Here is a 16,680-nt window from a genome sequence, read left to right on the forward strand (position 1 = left end):
AGAGAGGGAGTTCCCAGATTTGGATCCAGTGACAGTGAAGAAACAACAATATATTTCAGGATAGTGTATGGCTTGGAGAAGAACTTTCAGGTGATGGTGTTCCATTCATCTGCTGCCCTTGTCCTCCTGGGAGGTAGAGATCATGGGTTTAGAAGGTGCTGTCTATGGAGTCTTGGTGAGTTGCTGCAGTGCATCCTGTAGATGGTAATATTGCTGTCACTGTGTGTCAGTTGTGCAGACAGTGAATGTTTAACTTGATAGTTGGGGTGCCAATCAAGTGGATTACTTTGTCCAGGATGGTATCATGATTTTTGACTGTTTTTGGAGCTGAGCTCATCCGGCAAGTGGAGAGTATTCAATTACATTCCGGACAATTGTGCCTTGTAAATGATGGACAGGTTTTGGGGAGTGAGAAGGTGAGTTAATCATGTAGAATTGTCAGCTTTTGACCTGTTCTTGTAGCCACAGTACTTATATGGCCAATCCCGTTAAAATTTTTGGTCAGTGGTAACCCCAAGACAATGCTATTGAACGACAAGGAGAGATGGTTAGATTCTCTCCTTACTGAAGACGGTCATTGCCTGGTATCTATGTGGTATGAATGTAACTTGTCACTTAACAGCCCAAATGTGAATGTTGTCCATGTCTTGCTGCCAATGGCCACAGACTGCTTCAGTATTTGAGGAATTGCAAATGGTGCTGAACATTGTGCAGTCAACTGCAAACATCCATTTCTGATCTTATGATGGAGGGAAGGTCATTGATGAAGCAACTGAAGACCTTGGATACAAACTGAGGTACTCATGCAGTGATATGCTATGAAAGAGCTAACAAATCTCCAACACCTGTAGCCATCTTCCTTTGTGGTTTCCCCTGATTTCCTTTTACTTCAGTTTTGCTTGGGCTCCTTGATGCCACACTCAGCCAAATACGGTCTCACCTCACTTCTGAACTGAGTTCTTTTGTCCATATTTAGCCTATGGCTGTAATGAGATCAGGGCCTGCGTAGTGCTAGCGGAACCTTTTCTATCTCTCAGGTGGGTTTAAAAGATTCCATGGCACTATTCTAAATAAAAGCTGCAAAGTTATCTTTGTGTTCCAGCCAGTAGTTATACCTCAATCAATATCACTAAAATAGATTATCTGGTCTTTATTGATTTGTTTTTGTTAGGCATGTTTGTACTGCACAAATTGACTGCTTCATTTCCTACACTACGTCATCCTTAGGCAGCACTTCCCAACCATTTTTCCATGCAGATGCACAGAATAGCACCATAATATTTGGAGGCACGGCATCATTAACACTGTGTTAAAGCCTTCCAATATACTATCACTCTGGCTACCATGGTGTTTGGTTGGGAAGTTGGTGGGCTGGTGTTACAATCATGGCCTAAATTTTCTAGCCATTCCCACTGGCAGGACCTTCCAGTCCCACCAACAGACACCCCCTGCCTGAGTTTCCCTGCAGCGGAGGGTGCGAACAATGGGGAAACCCATTGACAGTGGTGGGACTGGAAGATCTCACCACTGGCCAATGGCGAACTGACTCCACTGGCACAAAACATGCCATGGGGGAGGCGAAAAATCCCGTGGTGTTTGAGAGGCTCAGGGAGAGGCCCAGTTCAGGTGAGCTAACTCAGCCAAGGATGGAAATATAACTCATTATATTAGTGAAATCAATTTTCACTTAATCCCCTGGTATTGATACAGCTGTAATATCTCAAAATGGAGTTAGTACCCTTCCATCCCATTAACAGAGAAAATGCCCAAATTACCTCCTGTTTCTGATGATTGGCCCCCTTTTAATTTGGCAGTTGGGATTCTCCAGTCCAGATTATTTTTGATGAGCCTTCAGAGGAGGTTTAGTCTTGTTCCTTTTACTTAGCTTTTTCAACTCCACTGTCCCTGGAACTGGTCAGAAAGGTTTGGTCAGTTTGAAACTAAAATAGAAATCCAGGATCCCAACTGCCAAATTAAAAGGGGGCCAATCATCAGAGATAATTTGGACATCTTCTCTGTTAATGGGGTGGGAGGGTACTAACTCCATTTCAAGATATTACTGCTCTATCAATACCAGGGCATTGAGTGAAAATTGATTTCACTAATGTATTGAGTTATATTTCCAGTCTTTGGTGAGTTAGCTGACCTGAACTGGGGAGCCACAATTAGTCTCAATCACTGCTCCATAGCTCAGGGAAGATTGGAATCAGCTTAGTCATGTGGACTGTAGTTCAGTTTTGGCCCTATAGTTTCATTAGAAGGTTTTCACTTGCGCAATGAATATTGGTCAAAGTTGTCCTTTGGAATTGCTCTTGCTGGAAAGGGAAAGGATCCATCTGAAAAATCCCAGAGTGGTAGAAGGTATAAAGAGAAACACAAAAGGCAAATAGAGAGCTCTACTCTCATCAGCTGCTTTGATGTATTGTAAGCCAAGAATTCACTTGTTACACTCACATCACATTACACTCATTAAGACCCTCCTCAATCCCCACCTCTGTGACCACAGTTTTAGTCATCCCACCTTATGTCATTTTCCATAGTTCATTTTCAATTTCCATGTAATGTATTCCCTACAATGCTCATAAGAGGAAACAATGGATTGTCTCCACCAAATTGTGGAATGGAATAACAAGGAGACATTTCTTCCAACAACATTTTGGAAAGACTAAAGCCATTGCCTTCGGTCCCTGTGACAAACTCAATTTCAGAGAAACCAACTCAATCTGTCTCTCTGACAACTTCCTGAGGTCAAAGCAGACCATCAAAAAAAGTAGGGATGGACTTTCCACCCCTGTTTCTGGCAGCTGGCAAAGCCGTGGAGGTAGAGAATCCAACAGGACTCCCCAAATGCCTTTCACGCCAGCAGGATTCCCGTTCTCATTGGTTTGCCTGACAATCATGGAAGCAGATGGGCCACGTAAAAATGTGTTTAATTTTCCCCTGAATGGGCTAAATTGCCTGCTTGAATGTTGAAAGGCTCCTGTTTCTCATATGCACCCGTTCACCAAAATATAGCTCAAGTGCGCGACCACACCTTTTCGCACAGTTTCATGCAGTTCCTGATTAGCACCCACCATTCCTAGCAACCTAAAATTCTGGCCTTCATCTTAGTTTTTAAATCCTTCCAATTCCCTCCACATTCTGCAATCTCCTTCAGCTTCAATACCCACTGAGATATCTGCACATACTCCTCTAATTCAGGTTGTTTGAGCATTTCCGATTTGAACTGTCTCACTATCCAGGTAATAAAGCCATAAGCTCTGAAGTTTCCTGGTGTACAGAGGCTGGGAGTCTTGGGATGCCTGCAATCTGCTGTGTAGAGTCAGGGTGACCCAAGTTCTGTCAAATAAAATTTGGGAGACCCGGGATCTGTTATATAGAGGCTGCAAGATCAGGGATATGTCTTAGAGAGGTTGGAAAACCTGGGGACTGTTGTATAGAAGCTGGGATTCTACATAGAAGTTGGGAGATCTGGGATCTGTTAGTTAGAGGTTGGGGGGCCCGGGATCTATTGTGTTGAGTTTGGAAGATCCAAAATCTAGGATAATAGGAGATGGGAGAACTGAGACTCTGTACCAGCAAGCCAAGAACATCTTAATATTTTAATAAAGAGTTGAGCATGGTTAAGGAGAGAAATATATTTGTCCAAACAATGGAAAATCTTTATGTTACATAATGTATTCTTGTTTGTTGCTTTAAATAAATCCAGTCCAATTTCTTCTAGGACTGGTTCCTGGTTACATAGATAATGAGAAGACTCAGTTGTGCCATTGTTTGACGTGGGGTGTTAGATGCTTGTCATAGAAACCAAACCATGTAAACATCAAATGACCTAATTGGTCTGGTTGTTGACTATATAACATGCTTATTGTAACTCATGTTACCGTCATACTGAAAAACACTGCAGACTCGTTTGATAAGTCAGCCAGTCTATTTAAACATGATATCATCCCTTGACTCACTTGCTGCACAAGGAATTGTCATCATGACGTATTCAAGTGGCCTGTTCACCCAAAGTGGGATTATCCAGTGTAAACAGCAATATGAATAGGAAGTGATATTGATCTGCTTACATCACTGTTTATAAGTAGGCTACATTATTCACTGACTCTGTTCCTTTAGTGATAGAGATAATGCTGAGTGTGTGGGCTCAGGGTGGAGTAAGGTTTTGTGGGCACAAGGCAGCCCATACCAAAATTATCTCAGCGAGCTGTCAGGGCTAGCAGCTATGAGCAGATCTCATAGCTTTGGGATAGTGGTTGCCCTTTCGTAGACTTAGCCTGTACCGCAACTGCAGATATCATCGTCACGGTAGCACAATGGTTAGCACTGCTGCCTCACAACACCAGGAACCCGGGTTCAATTCCTGGCTTGGGTCACTGTATGGAGTCTGCATATTCTTCCAGTGTCTGCGTGGATTTCCTCTGGGTGCTCTGGCTTCCCCCCCACAATCCAAAAGACCTGTTGTTTAGGTGCATTGGCCATTCCAAATTCTCTGTCAGTTCACGCAAACAGGCGCTGGAATGTAGCAACAAAGAGATTTTCAAAGTGCAGTGTTAATGGAAGCATACTTGTTTCATGGATAAATAAACTTAAACCAATTCTATTAGCTTGCATACCTTTCAATGGTGTCTTATCCATCAGGGGTGGCACTCCCCCTGCCCAGGTGTTTATTCACTCACAACCATTGACTCTTTCTGGAGGTGATTGGGTCACTTGACCAGCACTCAGTGTTGACCAGTCATGAGTGGCACAATCTGCGATTGTTATGGTAACGGGCGGCACGGTAGCGCAGTGGTTAGCACTGCTGCTTCACAACTCCAGGGTCCTGTGTTCAATTCCTGGCTCGGGTCACTGTCTGTGTGGAGTTTGCTCATTCTCCTCGTGTCTGTGTGGGTTTCCTCCAGGTACTCCGGTTTCCTCCCACAGTCCAAAGATGTGCGGGTTAGGTTGATTGGCCATGCTAAGAAATTGCCCCTTAGCGTCCAGGGATGCATAGGTTAGAGGGATTAGTGGGTATAATATGTAGGGATATGGGTGTAGGGCCTGGGTGGGATTGTGTTCGGTGCAGACTCGATGGGCTGAAGGGCCTCTTTCTGCACTGTAGGCTTCTATGATTCTATGTAACAGGTTTGAATCCCTGAACTGACTGAAAAGCGTTTAATGTGGAGACTCTGGAAGAGGGTGCCGGTTTTCTGTTGTGCCAATCCTAGACTGGCCACCCTAAACACATCACACAAGTAGGTACAAACAAAATCTATCACCAAGCCACAGAAGGACAGAATGATATTAGGACAGGTCACCACAAGCTTGGTCCAAGAGGTAGGTTTTAAGGAACATCTGAAACAAAGAGGGAGAAAGAGATTGAGGTGGAGAAGCAGAAGTGTTAAGGGACTGATTCCAAAGCTTAAGGCCCAAGCAGATGAAGGCACAGCCACTAATAGTGCAGAAAAGGAAACTGGGAATGTGCAAAGGGATTAGCGGAGGATTGCAGAGATCTGAACGCTTTGTAAGGCTGGGAAAAGTTAAAGAACTGGGGAGGGCTGAGGCCTTGGTTGGATTTCAATGCAAGGACATCAAGTTATAAACCCTCACACTCACCTCAAGCCCTCACTCACTCTCCCCTCAAGCCCTCACTCATTCTCCCCTCAAACCTTCACTTACTCTCCCCTTAAACACTCACTCACTTTCCCCTCAAGCCTTCACTCATTCTCCCCTCAAACCCTCACTCACTCTCCCCTCAAACCCTCACTCATTCTCTCCTCAAGCACTCACTCAGTCTCCCCTCAAACCCTCACTCATTCTCTTCTCAAACACTCATTTACTCTCCCCTCAAACACTCACTTACTCTCCCCTCAAACACTCACTTACTCTCCCCTCAAACCCTCTCTCACTCTCCCCTCAAGCCTTCACTCATTCTCCCCTCAAACTCTCACTCACTCTCCCCTCAAACTCTCACTCACTCTCCCCTCAAACCCTCACTCACTCTCTCCTCAAACACTCTGTCCCCGCAAACCCTCCATCACTCCCCCCCAAATCCTCACACTCCCCTCAGACCCTCACTCACTCTCCTCTCAAACTCACATTCACTCTTCCCTCAATCCCTCACTCACTCTCCCCTCAGACCTTCACTCACTCTACCCTCTTTGATTTGATTTGATTTATTATTGTCACATGTATTAACACACAGTGAAAAGTATCATTTTTGCACACTGTATGGACAAAACATAGTGAAGGAAACAAGAGGGTGCAGAATCTAATGTTATAGTCATAGCTAGAGTGTAGAGAAAAGTCAACTTAATGCAAGGTAAGCCCATTCAGAAGTCTAACAGCAGCAGGGAAGAAGCTGTTCTTGAGTCAGTTGGTATGTGACCTCAGACTTTTGTACCTTTTTCCTGAAGGAAGAAAATGGAACAGAGTATGTCCAGGGTGTGTGGTGTCCTTAATGATGCTGGCAGCTTTGCTGATGCATAAAGTATAGACAGAGTTAATAGATGGGAGGCTGGTTTGTGTGATGGATTGGGCTACATTCACGACCTTTTGTAGTTCCTTGTGGTCTTGGGCAGAGGAGAAGCCATGCTAAGCTATGATACAAACAGAAAGAATGTTTTCTATGTGCATCTGTAAAAGTTGGTGAGAGTCATAGCTGACATGCCAAATTTCCTTAGTCCCCTGAGAAAATAGAGGCTTTCTTAACTATAGTGTTGGCATGGGGGGACCAGGACAGGTTGTTGCTGATCTGGACACCTAAAAGCTTGAAGCTCTCGACCTTTTTTACTTCATCCCTATTGCTGTAGACAGGGGCATGTTCCCCTTTATGCTTCCTGAAGTCGATGACAATCTCCTTTGTTGTGTTGACATTGAGGAAGACATTATTGTTGCTGTATTCACCAGATTCTCGATCTCATTCCTGTACTCTGTTTTGTCATTGTTTGAGATCCGACCCACTACGGTGGTGTCATCAGCAAACTTAGAAATCAAATTGGAGGGGAATTTAGCCCACAATCATAGGTGTATAAAGAGGGGGCTGAGAACACAGCCTTATGGGGGCCCGTTATTGAGGATGATCATGGAGGAAGTATTGTTGCCCTTCCTTATTGCTTGTGGTCTGTGAGTTAGGAAGTTCAGGATCCAGTCGCAGAGGGACAGCCAGGCCACGGAGTTTGGAGGTGAGTTTCATGGGAATATTAATGTTGAAGGCTGAGCTATAGACAATAAATAGGAGTCTGACATAGGTGTCCTTGTTATCTACATATTCCAGGGTTGAGTGCAGGTCCAGGGAAATGGTGTCTGCTGTGGACCCTGTTGTGGCGATAGGCAAACTATAGTGGATCCAGGCAGTCCAGGAGGCTGGAATTGATTCATGCCATGACTAGCCTTTCGAAGCACTTCATAATAATGGATGTCAGAGCCACCAGACCATAGTCATTACGGCACACAGCTTGGTTTTTCTTAGGTACCGGGATGATGGTAGTTTTCTTGAAACAGATAGGGACCTCAGATTGTTTTAAAGAGAGGTTGAAGAGGTCTATGAACACCTCCGCCAGCTGACCAGTGCAGGATCTGAGTGCTCGTCTGGGTGCCCCATCCGGGCCAGTTGCTTTCCGTGGGTTGACCTTCACTTAGATGAAGAGATGCAAAATTGAAGTCTTCTAATCCAGTTGAATGTATCGGCTGCTCCTTCCATGAACGGGGCCTTGGGAAGGATAACCAGGAGTTTTGGGGTGGGGTGGGCCGGGGGGTTGGTGGTGTTCGGTTGCCTGAAAAAGGGTTTCTTTACTGTGTCCTCAGTGCGGGAGAGACATTATACAGCCATTCTCACACTCCACAGGAATGAAGCACTGAGTATGTGTCCGGGTCCATCGAACTTGGCTGCATGAAGTGACAGGATGGAAGTCCTGTGAATAAATGGAGCAATTTATTATTTATAACTATGTACAGTGGTGACCTCTCTACATTTGTGCCTACTTTCACCCATGCCAACTAGGTGCCTATCACTTCTTAATCTTCCTCACCCTCCCGCTATGTCTAGGTGCTTCCCCAGGATCCACAGTTGAGGTTGATGAAATGCTGACTGTTGCCTAAGTTAATCTTGGTGCACCTTGGGACGCTTTGATCTTGAGTGCCCTGGCCTGCTTTTAGACAGCACAGGTATGGCAGTGATGCCCTCATTAATGTGTGAAGCTGGAGGCAACTCACTCACAGGAAGCGGGGAGTCAGATAGACTGGACACCCCAGGGTGGAAGGCCTCAGGCTGTGCACCAGACAATGCTCATTCCTTTGGGTTCCTGATGGGACTAATGGCTCATGGGATACAGAGGCAGTTGGAGTGAAGTCCAGAAGCCCCGCCATCCTCTGGTGCAGACATTTATGGATTCCCAACAGTGACAGCACCATGTATTTAAAATCCACAGCTCATGAGCTGAGTCATGCTGCATAAATCTGCTGGCCCAGCATACATGCCCTGCACCAAGGGGTCCACTGCAGATGCCAACCGAGACCAGTGTTGGCCTTGGTGTGCTGCAGTGATGGCACCATCTCCTCGGACATGGGTCTCCTCCAGTCTGCCTTGCAATCTGAGGAAGGATGCTGTGATCCCCTCCTGATGCTTGAGAACTGATATCACTCCAGCTGGATGTGCTTGCTCATGCTTGTTGGATTATGTTTGTCCTGCAATGACACAGATAGGGAAAGGGTAGGCGGCAATGTTGACATTTAAGATGATACGGTTCTGATTTGATATGATTTGATTTATTATTGTCACATGTATAAACATACAGTGAAAAGTATTGTTTCTTGCGTGCTATACAGACAAAGCATACCGTTCACAGAAAAGGAAATAGGAGAGTGCAGAATGTAGTGTTACAGTCATAACTAGGATGTAGAGAAAGATCAACTTAATGTAAGGTAAGCCCATTCAAAAGTCTGACAGCAACAGGGAAGAAGCTGTTCTTGAGTCAGTTGGTACACAATCTCAGACTTTTGTATCTTTTTCCCGATGGAAGAAGGTGGAAGAGAGAACGTCCGGGGTACATGGGGTCCATAGTTATGCTGACAGCTTTGCCGAGGAAGCGGGAAGTGTAAACAAGTCAATGGATGGGGCGATTGGTTTGCATGATGGATTGGGCTACATTCACGACCGTTTTTTAGTTTCTTGCGGTCTTGGGCAGAGCAGGAGCCATACCAAACTGTGATACAAACAGAAAGAATGCTTTCTATGGTGCATCTGTAAAAGGTGTGGCAGGCAGTGTGACAGCGAGTAGCGGAGGGAGCATGGTTACAGGGGGAGTGGGGGGGAGGGCCTCCTCACGGGTGTTGATAAAGCCTGAAGTGGCTGGGTGAGAGATGAAGGTAGAAGAGGAAGGAGTGTGCGAGGGGGTCCAGCAAAAGGCTGCATGAGGGTCACCCACCCTGGCTGAGCCAAGAAGATCATTCATTTTCTTGCAGCAGTGCTGCCCCATCTTCTTCTGCAGTGAGGTGGGACTGGTGACCTTGGTGGGAGGCCGGATTCTGGAGTAGCGGGTAGAGTACATCCTGCTTCTGCTCCACTGCAGCGAGAAGTCTATAAAAAGTCTGACAACACCAGGTTAATGTCCAACAGGATTATTTGTAGGAAATGCCACTAGATTTTGGAACTGGCTGTTCCTTTTATCACCCACCTGACAAAGGAACACCCAGTTCCGAAAGCTAGTGGTGTTTGCTACAAATAAACCTGTTGGACTTTAACCTGGTGTTATGAGACCCTTACTGTGTTTACTTCAGTCCAACACCGGCATCTCCACATTGCGAGATTTCTGGTCAGGGCTCCCTCTGAGAATTACGGTGTGGGCTTCCCAGCTGCCATCCCCTGCAGTCGCTGTGGAACAAGTGATTGGCGTGATTAAGTGGAGCCATGCTGGGTGATTCAGAGGGAGGCCACTGTAGTCACAGTGTGATTCCCGTGGACATAAAAACTTTTGTCGATGAGCCTCAAGATTCAGTCAGAAATCATGTCGGTGCCTTTGGTGCAACTCATTCCGTTCTTCTCGCCGGAACTGACACACTACCAAATTCTGGTAAGAACGCACCTCACCCTACCCCACCCTCACCCCACACCTTTATCCCTTCTTCTCTTTCCATCGAGGCTGTGTTTTTCCAGCAGCTGCAGTATCAGTGTTCTGGCTGATTTTTATACATTGATAAACATAATTATAGAGTCACTTTTGTAGCACAAAAGGTTAATTTTACCTATTAGCACTGCTGCCTCACAGCGCCAGGGATCCGGTTCAATTCCCAGCTTGGGTCACTGTCTGTATGGACTCTGTAAGTTCTCCCCATCTCTGAATGGGTTTCCTCTGGGTGCTCCAATTTCCTCCCACAGTCCAAAGGATGTGCTGGTTTGGTGTATTGGCATGCTGAATTCTCCCTCAGTGTATCCGAACAAGTGCCGGAGTGTGGCGACTAGGGGATTTTCACAGTAACTTCATTGCAGTGTTAATATAAGCCTACTTGTGGCACTAAGAAATAAACTTAAACTTAAATATAGTCTACATCAACAGTGACTTGTAGTGGAAAAACAAGAATTGTCCCCAGATAAAGACTGCAAGTTCTGGAGATGAACTGACATTTTCAAGACTGGGAGATAGATTTGTGTTGGGTGAGGATATTAAGTGATACAAGTTGCTATTGGATAAGGCTAAATTGCATAAATACAATAGTGATATAAATGGAATCTTACTGAGTCTTGAAACAGCCTTAAGGACTTAAATATCAGGCTCCTCTTCCTATGGTTTTCATCTACAAAAGCTGGTGAGAAGATGCTTGCTTTAAAATGTTGAGTTTTTACTTAAATTGTAGAGTTGTCACATTCAAAGCTAGTGAAAAGGGTAGCCCTGGAGAAATGAAGGCCTGCAATTGGGAACCACAACAACCAGCACCTTTTGTGCTGATATTGGTTCCTTACTCCTGCAACAGACAATAGGGGACAGTTTTCCTGCTGAGACTCAAATCAGGGAATTCCCATTTCAACTCCCAAGGTCATGGCTTTTCCCAAGGTTAAATCATCACTGTCCATGAGGAGACATTCCTTAATTTGTGGAATTGAAGTCTTTTCGATGAATTGGTCACAAATTATTACATTGGTTCATGTGCCATATTTACATATAGAATCCAATTGTCGCGACAGTGCCATTTATTGTTTAATAGAACATAGAATATTACAGCGCAGTACAGGCCCTTCGGCCCTCGATGTTGTGCCGACCAGTGGAACCAGGCTCATCATTTTCCCTGATATCTCTGGCAGAATGTATACCACTCCATCATCGCACTTACCTTTGGCGAGAAGCATTTTCAAAAATAATTTAGGCCATATCAAATAGAACCATAGAATCCTACAGTGCAGAAGGAGACCACTTGGCCCAATGAGTCTGTACTGAGCACAATCCCATTCAGGCCTTAACCCCATAACCTCATGTATTTACTGTAGCTATTCCCCTAATACTAAGGGGCAATTTAACATTGCCAGTCCAACTAATCCACACATCTTTGGACTGTGGGAGGAAACCACAGCACTCATCGGACCCACACACGCACAGGGAGAAGGTGCAAACTCCACACAGTCATCCAGCCTGGAATTGAACCTGGTTCCCTGGTGCTGTGGGGCCACAGTACTAACCATGGTGCTTCCATGCCACTGCCAGATCTGTTTTCAGAGAATTGCTTGGATATTTCCTGGCCTACTGCAATGAGACAGTTTACAAGTATTGCCTTCTCACTCGTTGTTGCTACACTCATCCCTGTAGTGACCAAATAGGTCCTGAACCCCACAATCCATTAACCATCCCATCCTCAACATCATGGCTTTGTCTCCCAGCAAAGAAAGGGAAGATGTAGGAGTCAGTAGATTTAAACTTCTCTTCATCACCTGACTTCTCGAAAAGGGTGATGAATTTATGAAACTCACTGCCCATAGCGTGGTGGAGTTTGAATTGTTGAATGGTTTCAAGAGGGAGATGGGTATTCTTTAAATAAAAAAGGGAAAGAGAGATAGGGGGAACAGGTGGGGAGGTGGAATTGGATCCAAGGAGAGATCAGTCATAATCTGATTGAGTGGCAGAGGAAGCTCGAAGGGCTGAATTTGCCTAATTCTGCTCCTAATTCCAAAGCTCCTATACTTGATCCCACTTTACTTTGTACTATATGTTTCAAATCATTGCAGAGACAACACTAGTTTCTATGTGTGGAACAGCTGTTATTAATAGCTCTTCAAAATATCTACTTCATGCTCCATCTCTGGCTTCTAGCTCTTTCTACAGTTTAGTTTACTTTTCTCTGACGTCACACCCAGACTTATCCAAACAACTATAACAGGCAGTCCAAAGATGTGAGGGTTAGGTTGATTGGCCATGCTATGTTGCCCCTTAATATCAGGGAGATTAGCAGGATGAATGCTAGGGAGAGGGCCTGAGTGGGATAGTTGTCAGTGCAGGCTTGATGAGCTGAATAGCCTCCTTCTCTCTATAGGAGTTGTATGATTCTACAAATATAAGGGTGAATTTCCTGTTCCGCTGCCATGGTAATTGTAGTGCCATGGAAATGTCTGTTGACTTAGGGTGGGATTTTCCAGTTTCGGGGCGAGCACAGCCAGAAAATCCCGTTCATTGGGTGCATAGAACAATTGGAGGGTACAACTGCACAACTTAGAGCCCCACTGCGCAGCGCAGACTGGGTCCCATGTGATGATCGACACTGATGGTGTTTTCAAAGAGACCCTGGTAACATATTTGTAATGTTGTCTCCTGAAGTGGAAAAACCTGATCCAGAATACAAGTGTCTGGAAGGTGAAAAGATTGATCACAACAGCAGCAGGAGAAAAAAAGAAACAAGTATTCCAAGTTTCCATGGGCTTTGGAGAAGGCAGATCACTCCTTTTCTGTCGAAAAACTGAAGTCTGTGTACAGGGACTATGAAATTACTTGGTCGGATGATACCAAGTAAATGAACTGCTCGAAACCTGTCCATCAACAAAATTGTTATAAAACAGTTTTCACTTGCTTTTGTTGAAATGATTTCAGTGTTATTAGATGAAGCTAGTTTATTTATGGTGTTCAGTTGAGCTATGGGAGCGCTAGGGACCTGGCAGATTGTGCTGTTAAACAATACTCATAGAGAATGTACTTTGAGATATATTGCCCAATAAATTATATGTTGTGAGTTTGGCCTGAAAAGAAATACCAGCGCTCAGTCACACATAATAGGAATCAGCTCTATTTCAGTGTTAATACTCTCAGTACCAGGTCAGATAGTTGCAGTTTCATTGTCTCACGCCAGAGACTTGAATACAGAATCTAAGCTACCACCCACTACAGAACTGAAGCAATGCTGTATTGCCGTGGTTACTTGAAATGCTAAAAGGCAGAATGCAATGGACAACTCCCGGTTGCCTTGGCCAATTTGGTCGCTACCAGTGTGGAGGCTCTTGTTGTGTAGTTTGGTTGCCAAATTCCCCACTTTACAATGGTGACTCCACATCCAAAAATGCTTCATCGGTGGTTTGGAATGCCCTGAGATTGTAAATGGTGCTACAGAAATGTAAGTCTTTATTTCCTTTATTTCTTTGCTTTAGTCTTATATTTAGCTGCCTATTCACTCAAACTTGGTCACCTAATTCTCCTACTGGTTCCTTTTATTTAATGTGGTTCCCCTGATATGAGCTGCCTTGATTATGACAATGATTCTTTTTTTTTGCCAATTGCCTGCAATCTCAGTGTGTTTCATATACACACACACAAAAGTAGAGATAATTACTCAGCCTATACACCAGATGATGCTGTTTGTGGAGGTAATCAAATTGGACGGTCAAACTTAAGGATGTTGATGCTAGGTAATTTTCTACCTCATATAATTAGAGGAGACAGTGGCAATGTCACTGGACTAGTAATGTAGAGGCCTAGGTTAATGGTCTGGGGACAAGGGTAAAAATGCCACCATGGCAGCTTGTGGAATTTAAATTCAATTAATAATCTGGACTTGAAAAGCTAGTGACCGTGAAAACATTGTCAATTGTTGTAAAAACCCATCTGGTTCACTATTAAAGAAGGAAATCTGCTGTCCTTACTTGGTCCGACCCACATGTGACTCAAGACCCACAGCAATGTGGTTGACTCCTGAAGGCCCTCTGCAATGGTGTGGCAAGCTACTTGGTTCAAGGGCAATTGGGGATGGACAATGAATGCCATCAACACTCCAGATCCCACTAGAGAGAAAAAAAATTATACAGTTATAGTCATGCAAGCTCAAGCCAGGATGAAGTTCCTTCTACTTGTTCACATCAAACATCCCCAGATTAGAATAAAGCTGCCTCTAGAAAAAAGAAAGAAATAATACATTAGATAGGCACATGGAGCACACCAGAATGATACAGAGTGGGTTAGCTTGATCTTGGGATTGGACATAGCTCGGCACAACAGTGAGGGCCGAAGGGCCTGTACTGTGCTGTAATGTTCTATGTAATACCTATCAATAGAACCTTTTGTCATTGAGAGATGTCCCAAAGTGCTTGAGATTTATCTTTGCCGTGCAGTCATGTTTGAACTATATTTTCGGAAAGAGCCTTCAATGATGAGATAAATGATAAGAAAATCAAACATTCCAAAATTAGTACAAGTGCAGTGAGTTACAGAGCAAACTTCTTCTTCACTCTCCCATGGATATGCCTCAGTCCCAAGCTCAGAATCTCTGCACCAGAAATATATTTTTCTTATCCTATTTTATCCGAGCTTTATAGAACCTTAGTTAGGCCACACTTGGAATATAAGTGTTCAATTCTGGTCGCCACACTACCAGAAAGATGTGGAGGCTTTGGAGAAGGTACAAAAAAGATTTACCAGGATGTTGTCTGGTATGGAGGGCATTAACTATGAGGAGAGATTGGAGAAACTTGGTTTGTCCTCATTGGAATGATGGAGGTTGAGGGGAGACCTATAGAAGTCTATAAGATTATGAGAGGCATAGACAGAGTGGATAGTCAGAAGCTTTTTCCCAGAGTGGAAGAATCAATTACTAGGGGACATAGGTTTAAGGTGCAAGAGGCAAGGTTTAAAGGAGATGTACAAGGCAGATTTTTTACACACGGAGTAGTGGGTGCCTGACACTCATTGCTGGGATAGGTAGTGGAAGCGGATACGGTAGTGACTTTCAGACAGTGTCTTGACAAGTACATGAATAGGATGGTAATAGAAGAATATGGTCCCTGGAAGGGTAGGGGGTTTTAATTAAGTCGGGCAACATGGTCGGTGCAGGCTTGCAGGGCCGCAGGGCCGAAGGGCCTGATCCTGTGCTGTAATTTTCTTTGCTCTTTGTTCTATGCCTTCTGTTTCATGGTCTTGCTGCGTGAGTTTGCCAACTTGTGCTAAATTGGAAAGAGTTTAATGTCATGGGCTCTTGCCTGCTGAGTCTTGGATTATGACTTCACAAACTCATTTCACATATAACTCCCAGACTGTGCTGGGTTAGCTGGTGTCAGTTTGGGTGACAATTAGGGTGGTAACAATGGGCATCAATATTCCTGAGCTCAGGGGCTAACCTTTGAAAAAAGTAACTGTTATATTTCTCATTATTATTCAGGGAACACTAGTGGGAGATACATCTATGTGGAGGTAAGATACGATAGGGTTGATCTTATGAACATACCAGAATTGACAGGTACAAAAACACAAGCTGGTTCATCAAACCCTGCCTCACGTTCAGAATGGCCAAGGCATTGCCATAGACGCTTGCATGAGTGGGTACAGCCACTACTGCATCCAGGTCATTCACTGGGAGAGATATTTGAGAATAATCCGGAAACTAAAAGAAAAAAAAACTATCATGGAAACATTTCTCTACAGCCCTCAGTCAATTGAAAACCATCCAGGAAATCACATGAACCAATCATTATCTCAGATTGACTTAACTTCCTCATGATATGGTCACCGCCCCAAGCAAAAACATGTCCAACTCTCTCTCAATGACATGCAAACAATCAGCACATACTGTCCAGCTTTGGCCATGTTGGTCCCATGTTTCATATCCTGCCAATGCTCAAAGCCTCACTCACAAACAACTGGTAGTTGGTGAAATCAAGATTGGTTAACCTTCAGGAGAGTATATCAACCTTACCCCTCTTCCATCTCACTTTGATGCACATTATGGCTTTAAACCTGATGCTTTCTCTTTGACAGAGGACTGTGCAGTTCAATGATCTTCCAAAGAGATTTGGCCAATACCTTCAGCGGTCTTCATACCGGAGGAAGCCTGGAAGAAGCAAAACTTATGATGGCAAGTTGGAGGTGAATAAATATCCAGCTCCATGAATTCAATAGATTTTGGTTCTCTGTCTCCTTTTGACAGGTAACACTGACACAATTTACAGAAGTAACCATTGGTGTTCTTGATAATACATGGGCAGGCCTGGGGTCATGGGTAGGTTGAATCTCCTTCAGTCGTGCCACCTCAGCAGATATTGTTCTGTGTGCATTTGGGCCACCATCTCTGTCTTACAGGGAATAAAGTTTCCCCAAGAGGGTTCCTATGATGGGAAATTGCAGATGGTAGGCTTATAATCTGTGACACTACTGTGCCTTTAAGAAATGTATTTTAAGCATGTTCTCTTCAGTTATAAGCAGGCACCAAACTTTTATTGCAGCAATTTTTATTTTTAAT

Source organism: Carcharhinus amblyrhynchos, chromosome 13 (assembly GCF_965287045.1).
Source record: "Carcharhinus amblyrhynchos chromosome 13, sCarAmb.v2.hapA, whole genome shotgun sequence".
Classification (NCBI taxonomy): domain Eukaryota; kingdom Metazoa; phylum Chordata; class Chondrichthyes; order Carcharhiniformes; family Carcharhinidae; genus Carcharhinus; species Carcharhinus amblyrhynchos.